Consider the following 18978-nt stretch of genomic DNA (forward strand, 5'->3'; position numbering starts at 1 on the left):
GGGTTCTTTCAAATCCTTTTTTATACAGAGCAATTTAATACGTATGGTTGTTATTAAGAACTTTTGAAAAACCAGGGGACACAAATAAGGAAAGTCAAAGCAACACAACATGTACAAGACGAATTCAAAGAAACACAACTTAGATCTAGATGTTTCTACATAATCTTTTATCCAGTCTCCAGCTTCTAAACAGGACAGGTGGGTGTGGCTGGAAACAGGGTTGGCCTATCAGCATGATTTGGTTTGTGTTTTTTGTTGAAATGGGAGAATTATTTTCGTTGAGACTCTTTTGGTGATAAGCGGTCACGGGACTAAGTGCTGATATTATTGAGAGAAGGGATTGTTTGACTACAAATCGTTTTTCTGTCCAAAAGAAAATACCTTGATTTCAATGAGACCACTGCATCTTCCCAGAAGGAGCCTCAGCACAGATTTAACCACATTTAGTTGTGCAATGCCTCCAACAGTTTACTGCAAATATATTAAAGAGATGGCAGGAAATACATCCGCAGTGTGATAACTCTAGAGTTAAAAAGTCCTGTCTCAGTGGAGAATTACACCCACCAGGTGTTCTCACTTACGCTGCCTAATTGGATCCCTTCTGAGCAACGTGTGGGCGTGTACTCATGGTGCCTGATTTACATCTTTCTGACCCTGTCAATAGTGTCCCAATTCAGCTGCATTTGTAGACCGTTTATGTCACATCTGCAGAGAGAAGGCTGTCCCAATTTGAAGACTATACTCTAAATGCCTTATTTTACAGAATTTGTTGGACAAAAAATAATCTAATGGTTCCCATGTTGTATGTTATGTTTCATGCTATGACATAAGCACTGTGTTTTGTAGTTTTTTTTAAATGTTTGCATTCAAATGAACAAGTGGTCACATAGTATACCCACCATCTGTGCATACTACAGTCATTTGAAGATTGACAGGTAATCTCGGTGTGTTAATCAGCATATGTGCACTCAATTTCAGCCTTCATCACTAACATAACCTTGTTAAGATGTTTACATAACACCTGCTATAATTTCAGTATATTGGTTAATGTGGATATAATGAAATGATCAGTGTGTGTTGCAGCACACTCAGCAGGTTGAACACCAACATTAAAGATGTCCGACATACAGGAGAGCTGTGACTCAACACAGACCCCCCTCATTTGATAATGAATTACTTTTATGAATAATACATTTGATATTACATTACATTACATTGCATTTAGCTGACGCTTTTATCCAAAGCGACTTACAATAAGTACATTCGACCACGAAGACACAACCTTGAAGAAAACAGAATCATATAAGTACATCAGGTTTCATAGAGCCAAACATTTCAAGTGCTACTCAACTGGCTTTAGGTAAGCCAGTCCTTTATTAGTATAAAAGTGCTTCGTTAATAGTTCTAACGCTCGAAGTGGAGTCGAAAGAGATGAGTTTTCAGTTTGCGCCGGAAGATGTGCAAGCTATCTGCCGTCCTGATGTCAATGGGGAGCTCATTCCACCATCTTGGAGCCAGGATAGCAAACCCACGTGTTTTCGCCGATGGGAACTTGGGTCCCCCTCGCAGCGAGGGCGCAACGAGTCGTTTGGCTGATGCAGAGCGTAGTGCACGCGCTGGGGTGTACGGTTTAACCATGTCCTGGATGTAGGAAGGGCCAGATCCATTCGCAGCATGGTAAGCAAGTACCAGTGTCTTGAAGTGGATTCTAGCAGTTACGGGAAGCCAGTGAAGGCAGCGGAGGAGCGGAGTGGTGTGGGAGAATTTAGGAAGGTTGAAGACCAGATGAGCCGCTGCATTCTGGATGAGCTGCAGAGGTCGGATGGCACATGCAGGTAGACCAGCCAGGAGGGAGTTGCAGTAGTCTAGGCGTGAGATGACGAGAGCCTGGACCAGAACCTGAGTCGCTTTCTGAGTCAGCTGGGGACGTATCCTCCTGATGTTGTAAAGCGTGTATCTGCAGCAACGGGTTGTAGCAGCGATGTTTGCAGTGAAGGACAGGTTGTTATCTAGGGTCACACCCAGATTCCTTGCAGTCTGAGTCGGGGAAACAACTGAGGTGCCGATGTTGATTGTTAGGTCAAGAGTGGGACAATCTTTTCCCGGAAGGAAGAGCAGCTCAGTCTTGTCAAGGTTGAGCTTGAGGTGATGAGCAGACATCCACTGAGAGATGTCAGCTAGACAAGCAGAGATGCGTGCGACGACCTGAGTCTCTGAGCGGGGAAAGGACAGAATTAATTGGGTGTCGTCAGCGTAGCAGTGGTAAGAAAAACCATGCGGGCTAATGACTGATCCGAGCGAGTTTGTGTACAGGGAGAAGAGGAGGGAACCAAGAACAGAGCCCTGAGGGACCCCGGTAGTTAATTGACAAGGGTCGGACTCAGACCCTCTCCAAGTCACCCTGTAGGTACGGTCTTTCAGGTATGAGGTGAGGAGGGAAAGTGCAGAGCCTGAAACTCCAAGTTTTTGGAGAGTGCGAAGGAGGATCTGATGATTCACCGTGTCGAATGCGGCAGACAGGTCCAATAGGATGATGACAGAGGAGAGGGATGCAGTTTTGGCAGTGTGCAGTTCCTCCGTGACAGCAATGAGAGCAGTTTCTGTGGAGTGACCTGCCTTGAAACCAGACTGGTGCGGATCTAGAAGGTTGTTCTGATTGAGATAACAGGAGAGTTGTTTAAAGACAGCGCGTTCAAGTGATTTAGACAGGAACGGGAGGAGAGAGACAGGCCTGTAGTTTATAACATCAGACGGGTTGAGAGTGGGTTTCTTTAGGAGAGGGTTTACTCTTGCCTCCTTGAGACTGTTTGGAAAGTGACCAGAAGTTAGAGAAGTGTTGATGAAATGGGTGAGAAACGGTAGAATATCAGGAGCGATAGTCTGAAGGAGGTTTGAAGGGATAGGGTCCAGAGGACAGGTGGTAGGGCGGGCAGAGGTAATGAGGGTAAGAACCTCACTTGGAGAGAGAGGGGAAAAGGAGGTAAGTGTGTTGGTGGAAGGAGGGTCTGGTGACCCAGCGGTGAGTAAAGGTGAGTCAGAAAAAGAAGAGCGAATATCATCAACCTTTTTTTCAAAGTGGGTAACAAAGTCGCTTGACAGAAGTGAGGAGGGGGGAGGGGCTTTTGGAAGGTCCAAGAGGGTGGAGAAGATGGAAAATAGTTTTTTAGGATTGGAATAGGAAGATTGGATCTTATCTTGAAAGAAAGTGCTTTTTGCCTGAGAGATCGAAGCCGAGAAAGAGGAGATGATATGTATTGCTTTTCTTTCGTATTGGCTAAGAGTAGGCATATGGTGTTGAATAGAGCTGTTCTTAGCTGTTCCTAACTTCAGACATTTAGGCAGCAAAATACACAGATTTCATATTATCTAGATTAGCAAATGTGCACATCACTGGACATACGGTCAACATAAAGCTGGTACTATTGTATGACAGAATATGCAGTCTGAATGAATTAGGTAAAATAAATGGATTTATATGATCAATTGTTCACGTGTTCATTAGATTGTTGTCAACTCCAGAGCCAAAGTATATCAACAACGTTTCTTCTAACTTTTCATGTACAGTATAGGCATTTGGTTCAGTCACAAACTGAAACGTTGACTTTGATTAAATGTATTATGTGAACACATTTCACATAACTGTATTAGGTAAGTTGAAAGCAATAATATTAAGTTGAACATATTTTAACGTCATATTATTGCTTTCAACTAACCTTATGTGAAATCTGTTGACATAATACATTTAATTAAAGTCACATTTCAGTTGTTTCAGTGTACAGTACTATAGGCCGTAGATCAATGACAAAGCAACCCTGTCTCCTAAAAAGTACGTTCCCACAGAACTAAACTGCATTCTCAATTACGTTTAGCTGAAAACGTATTTTCTCCCACGTTACGTTTGTTATGAACGTATCTTAAATACGTTTATTTTCTACATATCTTTGCCATTTATCGTCTTATAATAATGATAATAGTCATTTATAAATATCATTTTAGAGCACACATTTGAAATCAGTAGGCGAGGCTGTAATTTCTCCAGCTGTAACTCTCATGAGCGAGGCGGAACATAATAGTTTGAACATGCCAAAAAGCTGCTGTGTCGTTTATTGCACCTCAAACATTAAAACAAATCCAGAGTTACGTGTTTCTGTAATTCCTCTAAGAAGAAAGGACAGTAACAGAAGATCTCTGTGCCTTCAGGCTTGATCGCCGTTCAAATGACAGCGTTGGTTTCCCCAAAAGTGGGCGGGGCTGGAAAGTGACGTAGATTTTACTCTCATCTATCGATCGCCTGCTATATTTAAACATATATCGAGCCCGATCGTCGATTTCCAATGATTTAATGTAATTGTTTGCCACTCTGGCCATTGTAATCGGGCTCTTTGAATATCCAAAAATCCATGGTTTTCTTAAAGGAGACCTATCATGCTATATTTGAATAATATATTGTAGGGCCATACCTAAATAAGGTATATTTATACGTTTTCTTTTTCAAAATACCAAACAGATCATGCATTTTAGCCATGCCTCATTTCGCTCTATTTTGCTCTCCTCCACCCTGTCTTTGCATGCGCTGCAGCTGACCACGCCCCCTGCAAAGGAGGGGCCGAGTTACGAGCGTCATGTTACCATGCTGTTACCATGCTGTTACCATGCCACGGCAATATGGGCATAGATATGTCTCATAATTATTTGTGTGAACATAAAAATAATTAGTGTGTAAATATGTGATATGTAAATGTAAAACACCATTCACAAATGCATTTTTAAAAGATTTGCAAACTCACAAATAAATGTGCAAGTGTAAAACGGATCTGCAAATACGCTAAATATTTTCTGTGAATATCTCTTTAACATTGACAACTTTCGATCAGGCATTTGTACGGTGGCCGGCAGGTGCAAACGCTAAACAACGGCCAAAAACACACACATAAGCAGGAAACACCTGCAAATAATGAAATGAAAAACCAACAAACCCCGAAAACACATACAACAGAAAAACACTGCATTTACAGAAATGATGCAAGCTAAACCTACAACACACAAACCCCGAAAACAAACGCAACAGAAAAATGCTGCAAATACAAAAACTATATGCAAAGTCAAAAGCACATACAACCGAAAAACACGTTACAAAAAAAAAAGACATTACAAAAAAAAAACATTCCGGAAGTGCTTCAGGCCTCTAGGGGGCGCGCTACGTGGAACAGATCGATGTATGACCAGACATAGAGAGAACGAACAAGAGGAAAGAAAGTTCATTTAAGTGGAGAAAGATATAAGAAGGTACGTTTTTTTTTTTTATACATAGAGCATCATATTTACGTAGCTAGCGTTAGCGTGTTTGATCAAAGAGCTTGCAAGAGCCATTGTGCACCTAAATGTAACTCTTGACATAATATAGATATAGTATAGAACCGGAACGCCCCTCCCTACACGCAGATCACACAGACTGGGTGGGGTCTCACGCCCTCACCTCGTGGAGTGGGCCTCAACTGAGCCGCAAATGCGATGCGGTGATAAAAAGGAAATCAAATGTAAAAAGTTGAATTAAAATATTAAAACAGCAACACAATATTATTCCCACATGAAAAGCCAGTCTGAAGAGGTGTGTTTTGAAGGTGGGGGGGTCGGTGCAGTCTCTGATGTTTAATGGGAGTGAGTTCCAGAGGGAGGGGGCAGCGATGGAGAAAGCTCTGTCCCCCAAGGTTCGGTGCTTGGTTTGTGTGGGGATAGACAGGAGGTTGGCTTCTGATGAGTTAATTGAAAGACCGTTCTTTAATACTATTATAATATTTAGGTAGCCGAAAAATATCCACTCTTTTTGACTTAACCTAGCTGTCCTACATTTTATTTCTCCACAGATGTACTGTCCATTCTGTGGGTCCAGCGTGACATCTTCGCATGGCTTTTGTGGTGTCTGGCAGAGACATCACATTTCTAAAAGATGTGACTAACAAAGTCCCTGAGGAGATGCCCACCACTAGTGCGCATCTAAGTGCACAGCCTAGCACCAGTGCAGGTAAATAGGTTGTTCGTTTTATTACCAAACAATAAGTATTTATAGAAAACTTGGTTTAAAAGTTCAAATTCTGTTATTATACAAATACATCTCTAAACTATGTGGCTTACCTACTGTTGAATGTGTTATAAGATGTTCCTCAGAAGGGATTGAGGATGAGACTCCTATTGAACATAATGAAGAGTAATGAATGTTTTATTCCTGTTTGTTTGTAGCAGGAAGCTCAGCTGTAGAGTCCTTTCAGAAATATAGGGAAATAAAAAAGAGGGAGAGACCTTTTTTACAAAGGGACGGCATAACTCCAAAAATAAACAGAAATTGGTGAAGGTTTTCTATTATGAATACATTGTCATTCAAATCTGCTCACCACACTCTCATATAATGTCCAAAAAAATGTTTTATTCATTTGCATATTATTGTCTTTTTGCAGATTTCTGTTGGAGTAATGAGGAGGATGGATGGCTGCCTTAAACCCGTGAGAGGGAGGTCACTTCCCCTTAATGTTGAACCTCAATGGGCATGTGAAGAACTGTTGGCTGCTGCCATATAAAAGCAGAAAGCCTTTAACCAGGACTTGGAAGATGGTGCCCATGTCATGTTGTACCCTGATGCGAGGGTGATAACAAATATCCGCGGAACGGACACCCCTTTCACAGTACAGATGTACAAAGAGGCCATTGGAAAGCCCTACCAACGAATTACGTTGTACATCTGTACTCTTGAAGCCGTTGAAAACAGTTGTAAGTGCTTCTGACATATATTCCCCCTTGTTTAAAGCACTAAACTGTATAATAGTTCAAATGTAAACATAACAGTTGTTCTGTCTATATTTCTTAACACAATTCATTCCACCCATCATTCCTTTCTCTTCGTGGTTGAACTTATGACGTCAAATGGTCTTTTATGAATAGTGGCAGAAGAAATGGAATTTAAGTATCAACAAAAGCTTCCAAACTTTCCTTCTGTTCAAACTAAATATAAATTCCCTCTTAAGGATTGTAATTCTAAATGAACCTTTTTTCTCACAACAATGTTGGGTTGTTGTGCCCCAATGTAAATCCTAATGTGAGAGTGAAAAAGACGGTCAACAATATAATGTACATTTCACAAACATTTTGTGTTTCGATTGAATCCTTTCTGATTGATGTCAATCCAATAATTCAGGATTCAAACCAACATTTGATGATAGGTACAGACGTAGGGGAACAATTATTTGTATAGTATTAATCATGACACTTTTATTTTCTTAGGTTACACTGGAACAACCTCTTCAAGTGACGAGGACAGTGTGGTTGTTGCAAAGTTGCCATCTGGAGACAGTCTTGCTGACACCGTGGTCAGTTTGGATCTATCGTGGCATCTATTCTTAATTAAAGTGAATTTATTTTATTTCAGTCAGTCATTTGTGTGTTGTATGCAGGTGTGGGACTTTCCAAATGAACAGAGCACTCCCAGAATGGACAACAGTTTGCAGGGTAAAATAAAACATTGTTAACATATTATGTTGTGCCACAAGAAGCAGAATGTTTTAACAGTACAGTAGTTTGAATATATTTGTTGTTTACCTTTATCAGACCTCTCAGGCACCCACAACCAGCGTCTGATCGGGTAAGACTAATTAAACATGTAATTATACCATGTAGGTTTGAGTTTGTGAACATGAAATCAATAAATACCTTTGTGTGCTAATGACACTGTCATTAGATCAACTGCACTTATTTCCTGGGTAAAAGTAGGATGGAGCACCAACCCCATTCCAGGAAGAGGTCCAGTCTGCCCGGGTCAGAACACCTTCTATAGGTAAACGAGGTTGACAGTTGCATCGTGACACAGTTGTTTGGTGTGTATCTTTATTTGTACATGTCTTTGTTTGTATAGCCTCCAATCACAGTGGGTAACATTGCCAGGAAGCAGAACAATTATACTTTCATACATTTCCAAAGGACACCCACAACATCTGACATCTTAGTGAAGACGATACAAAAAACACCCACAGATATTTTTCAAAGATCAGATATTGTTTCTTGCATTCATTTCAAATGTTTACAAGGATTGTGCAGGAGTATGACAAAGTGCTGTTGTCAGTTTAGAACCCAATGTATTAAAAAAACCAGGAAGAAGATCGACATCCTTTTGTAAATATGACTGTCATGCATATATTATGTATTTGAAAGTAATTATTCAACTGTCTTCTCACTGCAGCAACTACACAACTGTATGCACTTATCATTATTGACAGCTAGTCTGAGCCAGAAGAGGAAACGGAGCAAACTGCAGAGGAAATGTATTAAATGTTACTTTTATCACTTCATTTTTTTATTCTATACTGTAAATCTTATTACTAGCTTCATCATTTAATATTACAATACATCACTTTGTCTTTCCCAGCACAGAATACCTCACTGCGCCAGACGTTGTTGCAGAACTCTCTGCAAAAATAAAAAATACCTCTTGCAGCAGGTTTAATATTAACCGATCCAATGTATGGGATGGAGCAATCCGCAGCTTCAAAGGTGCCTCATTCGACCCCTCTCATCAGATGCAGGTTAAGTTTACTGACGATGAGGGACAAACTGAGGATGGAGTGGACACTGGTGGTCCCAAGCGTGAGTTCCTGACCCTCCTAATGGAATGCCTGAGAATGAGAAGAATATTTGATGGTCCACAGGACAGGAAATTCCTCAAGTTCGACAATGCAGGTAATGATGTTCGCAAATCTGTCTTATGTTTAATACTGTTCTGTAAATATAGGAGCTGCTTATGGATTTTGCAGCTTGATTTACGTGACAATTAAATGATCTTATACTGTATATCTTTATGATAACGTGGCAACTGTTGGTTAACGTGATAATAATTGAACAAAAAATATCAACAGCTGCAAAAGATGACGAATACTTTCATGCTGGGAGGATGATTGCAACTTCTATAGTTCAAAAACACAAGGAGAAAAAGAAGAAAACATCATGTCATGGCTCACTGTCTCAAAATCTGATTCTAAATGCATAATGTTCTTTATAAAGATATAACTAATACACAATTATGAATGTATAATATAAGCTGTGTTGTGTATTTAATCATGCATTGGTCTACAATTTAATGATGGCTTCTACATATTTCACATAAACAGACAATGAAAAAATGTGTCCTTCATGCTGATAACTAGTGTATGTATCTGCCAATTAGTATTCTAAACAGAGCAGTGTGTTGAATCCTTATTTCTTGCATTTGAAACAGATACAATACAAAAAGTGAACTTACTGTTGTGTTCAACTTCTGCCAAAAACTGTACATGTTTGCCACAGGAGCCACAGAACACTTGAACTGTCCCTAGATGTTGGCCACAGAAAGGACACAACATGGCGGCCTGAAAAGACATACATTGATAGTAGTAAATCCATTTAATCAAGTCAATCAAAAACACATAGTCTAAATAGTGGTTAGCTAAATAAATAGATACATCATGTTCACCGTTGAATCTGTGATTTGTCTCTCTCTCTCCTTGAATGTCTAATGCACACTACTCTCCTGTCATTACTTTGTCCCTCTTCACATTTTGTCACTTTCTCTCTCTCTCTTTCTCTCTCAATTCAATGCAATAGCTTTATTAGCATGACCATAGTTACAGGCAATTGCTAAAGCTCTGTATAGTTGCAACATCTATACACAAATACATAAATATAAACAAACTGCTAAGAATTCAAATGTCCTTTTTCCGCGGTACTCACTATGGACCGTGTTATTTGCCTGCACTTGATTTGTCATCTCTTTACAATGTTCTTCCCTCACTTTATCTTCTCTTCACGTGAAGCTCTCCTCAGCTGGTGTAGTAGTTAGGCACGCTAACGCTAGCTATATAAATATGACGCTCTATGTATAAAAAACAAAACTTACCTTCTTATATCTTTCTCCACTTAAATGAACTTTCTTTCCTCTTGTTCGTTCTCTCTATGTCTGGTCATACATCGATCTGTTCCACGTAGCGCGCCCCCTAGAGGCCTGAAGCACTTCCGGAATGTTTTTTTTTTGTAATGGCTTTTTTTTGGTAACGTGTTTTTCGGTTGTATGTGCTTTTGACTTTGCATATCGTTTTTGTATTTGCAGCGTTTTTCTGTTGCGTTTGTTTTCGGGGTTTGTGTGTTGTAGGTTTAGCTTGCATCATTTCTGTAAATGCAGTGTTTTTCTGTTGTATGTGTTTTCAGGGTTTGTTGGTTTTTCATTTCATTATTTGCAGGTGTTTCCTGCTTATGTGTGTGTTTTTGGCCGTTGTTTAGCGTTTGCACCTGCCGGCCACCGTACATTTGTGAATCCATTTTCTATTTGTCGACCAAAAATGCGCTTCCGGATCTCAAATCTCTGCTCGTGGATCTCACATTTCTGCTCGTGGATCGTCTTTTTACACACACAGAATTTTGAGACATATTTTCCGCCAGTCTCAGCTAAAATCTACTCGTGTCACTCGGTTATTTTCGGAAACCACGTGATGGCCCGCTGATGACGAGATTTCCGCATGATTTCAAAGTAAGAGCATGATGGTTTGTTTAATGCTCTGTTTTTATATTATAATGAACAGCGGAACGTTAGATGCATTCTTTATCACCATCATCACCATCATCATCATCATCATCATCATCATCATCATCATCATCATCATCATCATCATCATCATCATCATCATCATCATCATCATCATCATCATCATCATGTTATAGTGATACAGTTAGTTTGTGTTATTGGTTCAATATAGCATATATCGAGCACTTTCGTTGATGTTGAAGTGCAGGCTATACGCCACTTTCGGGTCCCGGGGGAGCAGCTGGCAGCGAAGCAGCCCAGATAACACTCTTTCTTCATTGTTTGTTATGTATTCAGTCAAGCAGGTCGAAGTTACAAAGCACTTCACATTTTATTAATCGGCCTAATTTTACTTTACCAGTGCAGTAATAAAGTAATCTGTAGAAAAGCACCGTATTTAGGTTAGCCTTCATAGTAAGGCTACATTAAATGTTATAATATTCATCGTGTCCTTTCTACTATATATGCATATATTCCTGTCTATTGCTTTCATTTGTGTTTAATGTTATTGTGTTTATACTTGTTTCCACACATTTCACAATTTGGGATGAATGAAGTATATATCTATATATGATACCCATCTATCTATCTGTCCGTCAATCTATCTATCTATCTATCTATCTATCTATCTATCTATCTATCTATCTATGTCTGTCTGTCTGTCTGTCTGTCTGTCTGTCTGTCTGTCTGTCTGTCTGTCTGTCTGTCTGTCTGTCTGTCTGTCTGTCTGTCTGTCTGTCTGTCTGTCTGTCTGTCTACCTACCTACCTAACTAGCCTACTAGTTGTTTTGTTTTGTTTTGGAAAGGTTTTGTCATTGTATTGCTCTTTACCGGCACCTGCAGAGCACAGGACTTTACATTGTACTTACAATTTTACATTGTAACTTTGACCCGCTTGACTGAATACACAACAAACAATGAAGAAATAGTTGTATCTGGGCTGCTTCGCTGCCTGCTGCTCCCCCTGGGATCCGAAAGTGGCGTATAGCCTGTACTTCAACATCAACGAAGGTGCTCGATATATGCTGTATTGAACCAAACTAACACAAACTAACTATCACTATAACATGATGATGATGATGATGATGATGATGATGATGATGATGGTGATAAAGAATGCATCTAACGTTCCGCTGCTCATTATAATAAAAAAACAGAGCATTAAACAAACCATCATGCTCTTACTTTGAAATCATGCAGAAATGTCGTCATCAGCAGGCCATCACGTGGTTTCCGAAAATCACCGAGTGACACGAGTAGATTTTAGCCGAGACCGGCGGAAAATATGTCTCAAAATTCCGTGTGTGTAAAAAGACGATCCGCAAGCAGAAATGTGAGATCCGCGAGCAGAGATTTGAGATCCGGAAGCGCATTTTTGGTCGACAAATAGAAAATGGATTCACAAATGCCTGTTCGAAAGTTGTAAATGTTAAAGAGATATTCACAGATCTTTTTTTTAATTGTGAAAATATTTAGCGCATTTGCAGATCCGTTTTACATTTGCACATTTATTTGTGAGTTTGCAAATCTTTTAAATGTATTTGTGGATGGTGTTTTACATTTACAAATCACATATTTACACACATTATTTTTATGTTCACACAAATTATTATGAGACATATTTATGCCCATAAGGCAACCTCTCATTCCCCTGATTGGTGGAGAGTTGGCCATATAGGCGGAGCCCCTGGTCACTGACGTCAGACTATTTTCAAATCTGGATCAGTCTGTATCAGATCCGTTTTTAGAGATTTGGGTATGGAGGAAAAGAGAGAGGCTTGTGTTTTCTGACACTTGGTAAGTTCCCTGACTCACCGGGGACACATATTCATGTATAAAAGACGTACACAAATGCATTTTGCATGATAGGTCTCCTTTAAATTTCTGATCGGATTGGCAAAAACTTGTTTTTTTTATTATCATCCAAACAGCCTCTTTCGCTGGTACATTGAGGCACTGTGGGTTATTCAAAACCATTCTATTTATTCTTACGTAAATTACATGCCAGTGTTTTATCTTTTTATTTAGCGATTTGTTTTTGCATGTTGAACTGGGAATGTTTTCATGTTGAACCGGAAGTACACTTCACTTTGTCTTCCTCGTCCCTTTTACGTTCCAGACAATGCATGGCTCAGCGTAACAGACTGAACAGCGACCCCAGGTGTGTCTACATTGGAATTACATCTTAATTACTGAAGGAAAATACTTGACCTAGTGTTTTTTCACTGGAAGAGTAGCTTTCCAGCGGTTTCTCCTGTGAGACTGTAACCAGGGCACATCAGCCAATATGGCCGCTCAAAGCAGCTTGACTTTACACTGTGTGGGATTGGTGGATTCGTGTGTCCATCAAGGAAATCTCGGCCGGCAGCCATCATGGTCTGAAATGACCAGTGGACATCGAGAAATCACTAAGGACCTACCCACCAAGTAAACAAAACATAAACCACGTGTCTCCCATCAGTTTACGTCTGTGAGGAGAGAGAGAGAGAGACAGAGAAAATGGCTAAAAAAAACTTTACAGTTGCCGACTTCGCTAGAGATTTTTTTCGCTAGCAGCAGTGAAGATAGAGCCTCAGAACGTGAAGTCTTCGACTCTTCTGAAGAAGAATAATACAAAGACAACAACAAGGATCCATTTGGACATGGGTAGGTGTAAATATTACAGTAATAGTGTACTGGCAATGTGTGGGGAATACCGCGAAAATGAACAATAGGTTTATTGATATATATTTTGTATAGATAGTCATGAACTTTTTATTGGACAAAATAGACTCTCCATTAGCAAATGTTTACTCTGTGTTAACGTTATTTTGGTGTGTAAAAGTGAGATTACATGTGTAGATGATTAAATTAATCATGTATTCGTCCCACAACGGAGACATTTACAGTGACATGTTTTTGCCATCGATTATGTTATCATACTGTTCTGTACAGATGAGACTTTGTCATAGATTTATTTATATGTGTGCCTGTTATTATTTGTACCGTCCCGTACAGATGAGACTTTGTAATCAGATGTAGCCTATGTATATGTGTGTCTGTGATTTTATACTGAATGTAAAGTAACTGGAAATACCTGTGTGTGTGTGTGTGTGTGTGTGTGTGTGTGTGTGTGTGTGTGTGTGTGTGTTGTGTGTGTGTGTGTGTGTGTGTGTGTTCCTTCTCCAACCTCCCAAACTTTATTTTTATGTGTGCATTGTTATTTGTGCTTGAGCAACATTTTACTTGAACTTTATTTCAATGAAATTAGTTGTAATTATTGTCCTACGTTTTAATTTGTTTTACAGAGATGTTTCACAGCTGTCTGGGCCTAGTGGCCCACAGGCGGCGTTTATCCAGCAGCCAGAACATCCATCTGTGCCGGCCCCCAGGTCAAGATCTACCGTGGCTCCAGGGCCTTCACCAGAGCCATCACCACCAAGGACCAGCAGACCAGCATCACTACAGCTGCCTCCACCTCCATCTGTGGCTGCCACCAGGTCAAGATACACCTCAGCACAAAGGCTCCACCACAGCCATCACCTTCAACCCAGCCAGCAAGGAGGTCTCATGGAGGTCTCATATAGCACTTGTACCCCCCACCTACACAGCAGCCCATGCACAATCACCCCCACCTACACAGCAGCCAGACCCACTGTCTTGGAAGACAGACAAATACCTTGACACTGTCTTGACATTTATAATGAATAGTTGGTTGAAAGTTCTGATGTTCAATATTGTAAATAGTTAGATTTTCCAGTTTCTTATATTTATATAAATAGTTGGTTGAAAAAAACATTTATAATAAATTGTTGGTTGAAAAAAAAGGTTGAATGCTCAATTTGTATTTGTACACATCACATGAACCTTGGTATGTAATATGAAGTCATTATTCAGTCCTAATGTATCTCAGTCCCTGCTGTGGTGAAAGTAGAGTGATAAACACCTGTTTTACTCAAAATTCAAATTTTTTTAATTTTATTTTAGACATGAATAACACATTTATATACAGTGTAATTCAAATATTTCACTGCTTTTGTGATCCTAAGACTTTGGTAACCTAATCTAAAACACCAAAACAATTCGATCACATGAGTAAATTTGTGTTTTCACAAAAGTTTTGAAGATTTTCCGAAAATCGGATGTCAAATTTTAAGCTTTTGAGCTACTTATCTCATCACACAGTGCTCTAAGGTGAGTAATTTGCATATATAGCAAGACCAGAGATTGTCCTGAACATTTTGATATTTAACACATGTGGTGCAATGTTAGAAGAAATACATTTAAAAGGTGATTTAAGAAAACATCTAAAAATCGAGAAAATACCCTTAGACTCCAGAGGGTTAATGCAGTTGGCTTTTCTTATATTGCTATGAGTTATATCTGAAGCAAATTATGTTTCTGAAGATGTGTAGTTAATTCCACCCTTCAATGTAGCATAAATGTGAACTCTCATTATAGGAACAGCCTTCTCTTAAAAAAACCTTCACCATTTTCTAGAAATAATTCTGGCTGTTAAAGGATATACTATGTAAAACAATAGTAAGTATGTACTCTTAATATTTTTTTCATGAAATTATACATAATTTCAACAACAAAATTCAATAATGTGCTTTAACCACTAGGTGTTCCTTTCTACCAGCTGTGCACCTTTATGGTGTAAATACAGCCTATCTACCAATTGGATCAAATATAAAAGTCAGCCGAATTAGTGTTGATACTGCAAGGAGACGTATTGTGTGAAAAGAAATGTAAGATGTTGTTTAATGGCTGATATATTTATGATCCACGTCACGTTTTCAGTTCCTCATGTTTGTCTAGAAGTCTTCTCATCAGGGCTCTATAAATAAAGAACTACGGAAGATGTGTAATATTGAATGCAGCCAAACCGTGTATTACAATGCTGTTATGTGATGACTTTCAAAGAGAAAAGCAAGAACACTTGGAATAAAGTATTTTTTTTGTTTTTAATGTTTTCGGATTTCACATCACATAAACACCAAATCCCAACGTGCATTGCGGCTAAAACATCCAATCACCGAGCTGAGGATATTTCCTAAGTCTGTTTCCGGTATTGTTTATGACGGATATATTTTTTTATACACACATTCCTTCACATTTTAATTTAAATTTACATTAATGTATTTTGTGAGGCCCTCTAAACAATGTCACGTCCGGTAATTCCACAACCACACACATGGATTAACATCGATTTAATACATTAATGTAGCCTTTGTTTCTGCTAAAAGAGTTGTCGACCAGCTGGGGCAACAAGAACATCGGCGAAATCGAGTGTGACTATTAAAAAATAAATAATTATTATATTAATATTGACAATAACAACCGACCCAGCAGCTTTTTGGCATGATACAACTATTATTTTCTGCCTCGCTCATGAGAGTAACAGCTGGCGAAATTACAGCCTCGCCTACTGATTTCAAATGTGTGCGCTAAAATGATATTTATAAATGACATCATTATTATAAGATATGTAGAAAATAAACGTATTTAAGATACGTAACATGGGAGAAAATACGTTTCTAGAAGATATGTAGAAATTAAAATAAACGTATTTGAGATACGTTCATAACGAACGTAACGTGGGAGAAAATACGTTTCTAGCTAAACGTAATTGAGAATGAAGTTTAGTTCTGTGGGAACGTACTTTTTAGGAGACAGGGTTGGACAAAGTCACTGCAAATATTTTTTTCTTGTTATCATCCTTGTTGTCAGTGATGTTCACTTAAAGAGACGTACATTTGGCATATACATACTGAGCATTTAAGGGTTAGTGTCTACTGTCTAGGACTCTTTATTGGGATTAAATCAGTTTTACAATAAATGACCAAACCACCTTTGAAGCTGAGTTTCAGCCTTCCCAGAACTTCTCAGCTGTTCACAAAGTGTAAAGATACTCTTCATGATGGTAATTACTGCACCTGAACACATCATCAGTTCTGATCTCTGTGAGGCAGGGCCTTCCCTTGGGGAGTGGGGGGGCTGTGTTCTTGGTCCAAATCCTTTAGGTGGCTAAGGGATGTGTGTTCTTCCTGAGTCTGAAGGGCTCTGCCGGTATCAGTGTTCCAAAACCCAGCCAAGGGTACCTGTGTTCTCTGTGAGGCTGTGGGGATTCCTCTGCAGACAGTCTTCACCAGGCAGCTTGGGTCCAACTCGGTGGGGAGAGGGTAAATGCTTGAAATGTGAGTTTTTAGTGCAACACAAATCCAGCTGGACAGTGAAACCTCAGCACCTGAAAGTCCTGGCACCAAAGCAGATGCTGAGTCAGCAGTATTGATCAGCAACTTCAAATAAGAAGAAAACAACCTCTGCCAGATGCAGGGCTCCTGAATACACAGGTCCCTGGAGCGAGTGCTCTGTGTTGTTCACTTTGTTTTACTAGCATTCAGCATTAGCAACCCTGTGCTCATATGTACCTGTCATACTGCTGTTCGGGAAACTGACACACTGGAAAAAGTGAGCTGAAAGCTTTTGCAGCGGAAAACATGAACTTTTGCATCTGCATCTTTATCTAATTCAGTTCATATTGATCTGCACCTACTATTCTACTGAAAAATGCATAGAACATGATCGATAGGTGACATTTTGGTTCAAGCTAAAACTAACGTCATAAGGAATTAGGAGAGAATGTAACAACATTGAAGTTGTACAGATTCTGATTAGAGCAGCTTCGGATGCTACACTGTTGAAAATCCTTCATTGGAGATATCTGGGTGCCTGGGATGTTTTACTGTCTGTGTGCATTTTAAGGTCAGACTTACATTAGTGAGACTCAGTAGTTCTTTTTACGATTTGGATGCGTTTGTTCTTCTTTTGGCATTTCTGCAATGGCATTAATTCAGCCCATTGATTTAGTTCTAGTTTATATGTTGGACCCATTACTGTCATATTTTGCCCAACACTAAAGCAATTTCAACTTTCAATATTTGTGGTCATAAATTGATGAATATCAATGTTTTACTTTCCCTCTAGTGGTGCTAATATATCCCTCTGGAGGAACACAGGGATTTGAGCCTTTGCACACAAACCTATAGGCTGTTACAAGAAAGGGAAAACCCCAGAAAGAATAATAGGGCCCTTTAAACACAGATTATGTTTCTAAATGTCTAAAACACATGCAGTTTTAATACTTGAACGCTTCTAGGAGACAGTTGAAGCGTAGTGTCATCTCTGTTCTCTGTTGCTAACAAAGAGGAAGAATATGTCCTTTAATCTTTTGCAGTATCTCATAGGATAGCAGGATTGTAAATACATTGAAAGATAGCGAACACACTGTGCATGTTTTAAAGAAGGGTCTGTGTGGCTCAGGTCAGTGGAGCAGGTCCAAGCTGTGTTCTGTCTGAGACCCCGGATTACAGCTTTTAGAAGTGAGCTGTTCATGGTTACATATCTCAGTATATCCAGTGATCGAATGACCCAATGTTATACTTCTCTTTTTTCTGCACTCAACTACATGGGATCTGGTGTAAGTCAAAACAAAATGTTACTTTGCTTCTGGACTTGGTATCTGGAGCTTTCATTGATTTCATTTAATGGGCTTTTTTCAGATGTATGTTTTGAACATTTAAAAAGGGCAGAGGAGCTCTGTGGACAAATTAGATATTTGATTTAAAGAGATTTGGGTTCAGTGCTTACCAAGCCAATAAGTCATCGTCACATTTTTGGTTAGTGGTTTCACAGGCCTTACTCTAGCTTTTTATCTTGGACTCTTTTTTAGGATCATGAAAGATAAACTTGATTAAACAATGACTAATCAGTTACCCTGATTAGGTTTTTGTCAGTTAACTAATAATTGAATTGACACTTAATCATGTTGGCACTAGAGAAGAGTAAATTCACCAAATAAAGAGCACGTTTGCTGCTTTTTGAACCGCAGAATTCTGATACATTTGGAAATAATTTACCAACACAACTGAGCCAGAAATCACCATTTCTGTGTAATCATAAATACAAGTTGTAAACCAATCAATATGACACTCTGTCTGGAACTGGAGGAACTCTGGCACATTTTATTGAAGTCCATATTTCTGTTTTTTCAGTGTACGTGAATTAAACAGTGAGCTTTAACCAGCATCAATATGTTTTTTGTAACTTTGGGGAGGTGCGTTGATTAAGAAACACATCTGCAAACAAACAGTTATTAATAATGCACAACAAGTTATAAATCTGCTGTCGTAGAGTGGTGCAGGGATGACGTATTTACCCGGACGTAAGCTGCACATGGGTTCCCTCGACAAAAAAGCAATGGGATTTCTCCAGAGGATTTTGGAAAATAGCTTGAAATAAGGTCTGTGGAAAACAAGCTGTTTGATAAATGCACGTTTTGTTCAGCCGGATAATCTCCACATGTCTACCCTACTTTTATAATTTTCGAATAATAAATCGAA

The 18978-nt window shown here is 39.2% G+C and overlaps 3 long non-coding RNA genes across 3 annotated transcripts; 2 read left to right on the top strand and 1 right to left on the bottom strand.

Annotated features, from left to right (window-relative positions):
* The first annotated feature begins 5894 nt into the window (after nt 1-5894).
* LOC117538631 lies at nt 5895-6495 on the top strand. The gene is made up of 3 exons (XR_004567884.1): nt 5895-6022; nt 6238-6349; nt 6453-6495. It is a non-coding gene; the product is annotated as an uncharacterized LOC117538631 (long non-coding RNA).
* Nucleotides 6496-6655: 160 nt separating this feature from the next.
* LOC117538680 lies at nt 6656-7493 on the top strand. The gene is made up of 3 exons (XR_004567892.1): nt 6656-6762; nt 7273-7358; nt 7443-7493. It is a non-coding gene; the product is annotated as an uncharacterized LOC117538680 (long non-coding RNA).
* A 362-nt stretch (nt 7494-7855) lies between these two features.
* LOC117538679 lies at nt 7856-9967 on the bottom strand. The gene is made up of 3 exons (XR_004567891.1): nt 9914-9967; nt 9281-9386; nt 7856-8657 (listed from the first exon to the last, which is right to left on the bottom strand). It is a non-coding gene; the product is annotated as an uncharacterized LOC117538679 (long non-coding RNA).
* Between the last annotated feature and the right edge of the window lie 9011 nt (nt 9968-18978).

This window comes from Gymnodraco acuticeps, unplaced genomic scaffold, assembly GCF_902827175.1.
Source record: "Gymnodraco acuticeps unplaced genomic scaffold, fGymAcu1.1, whole genome shotgun sequence".
Classification (NCBI taxonomy): domain Eukaryota; kingdom Metazoa; phylum Chordata; class Actinopteri; order Perciformes; family Bathydraconidae; genus Gymnodraco; species Gymnodraco acuticeps.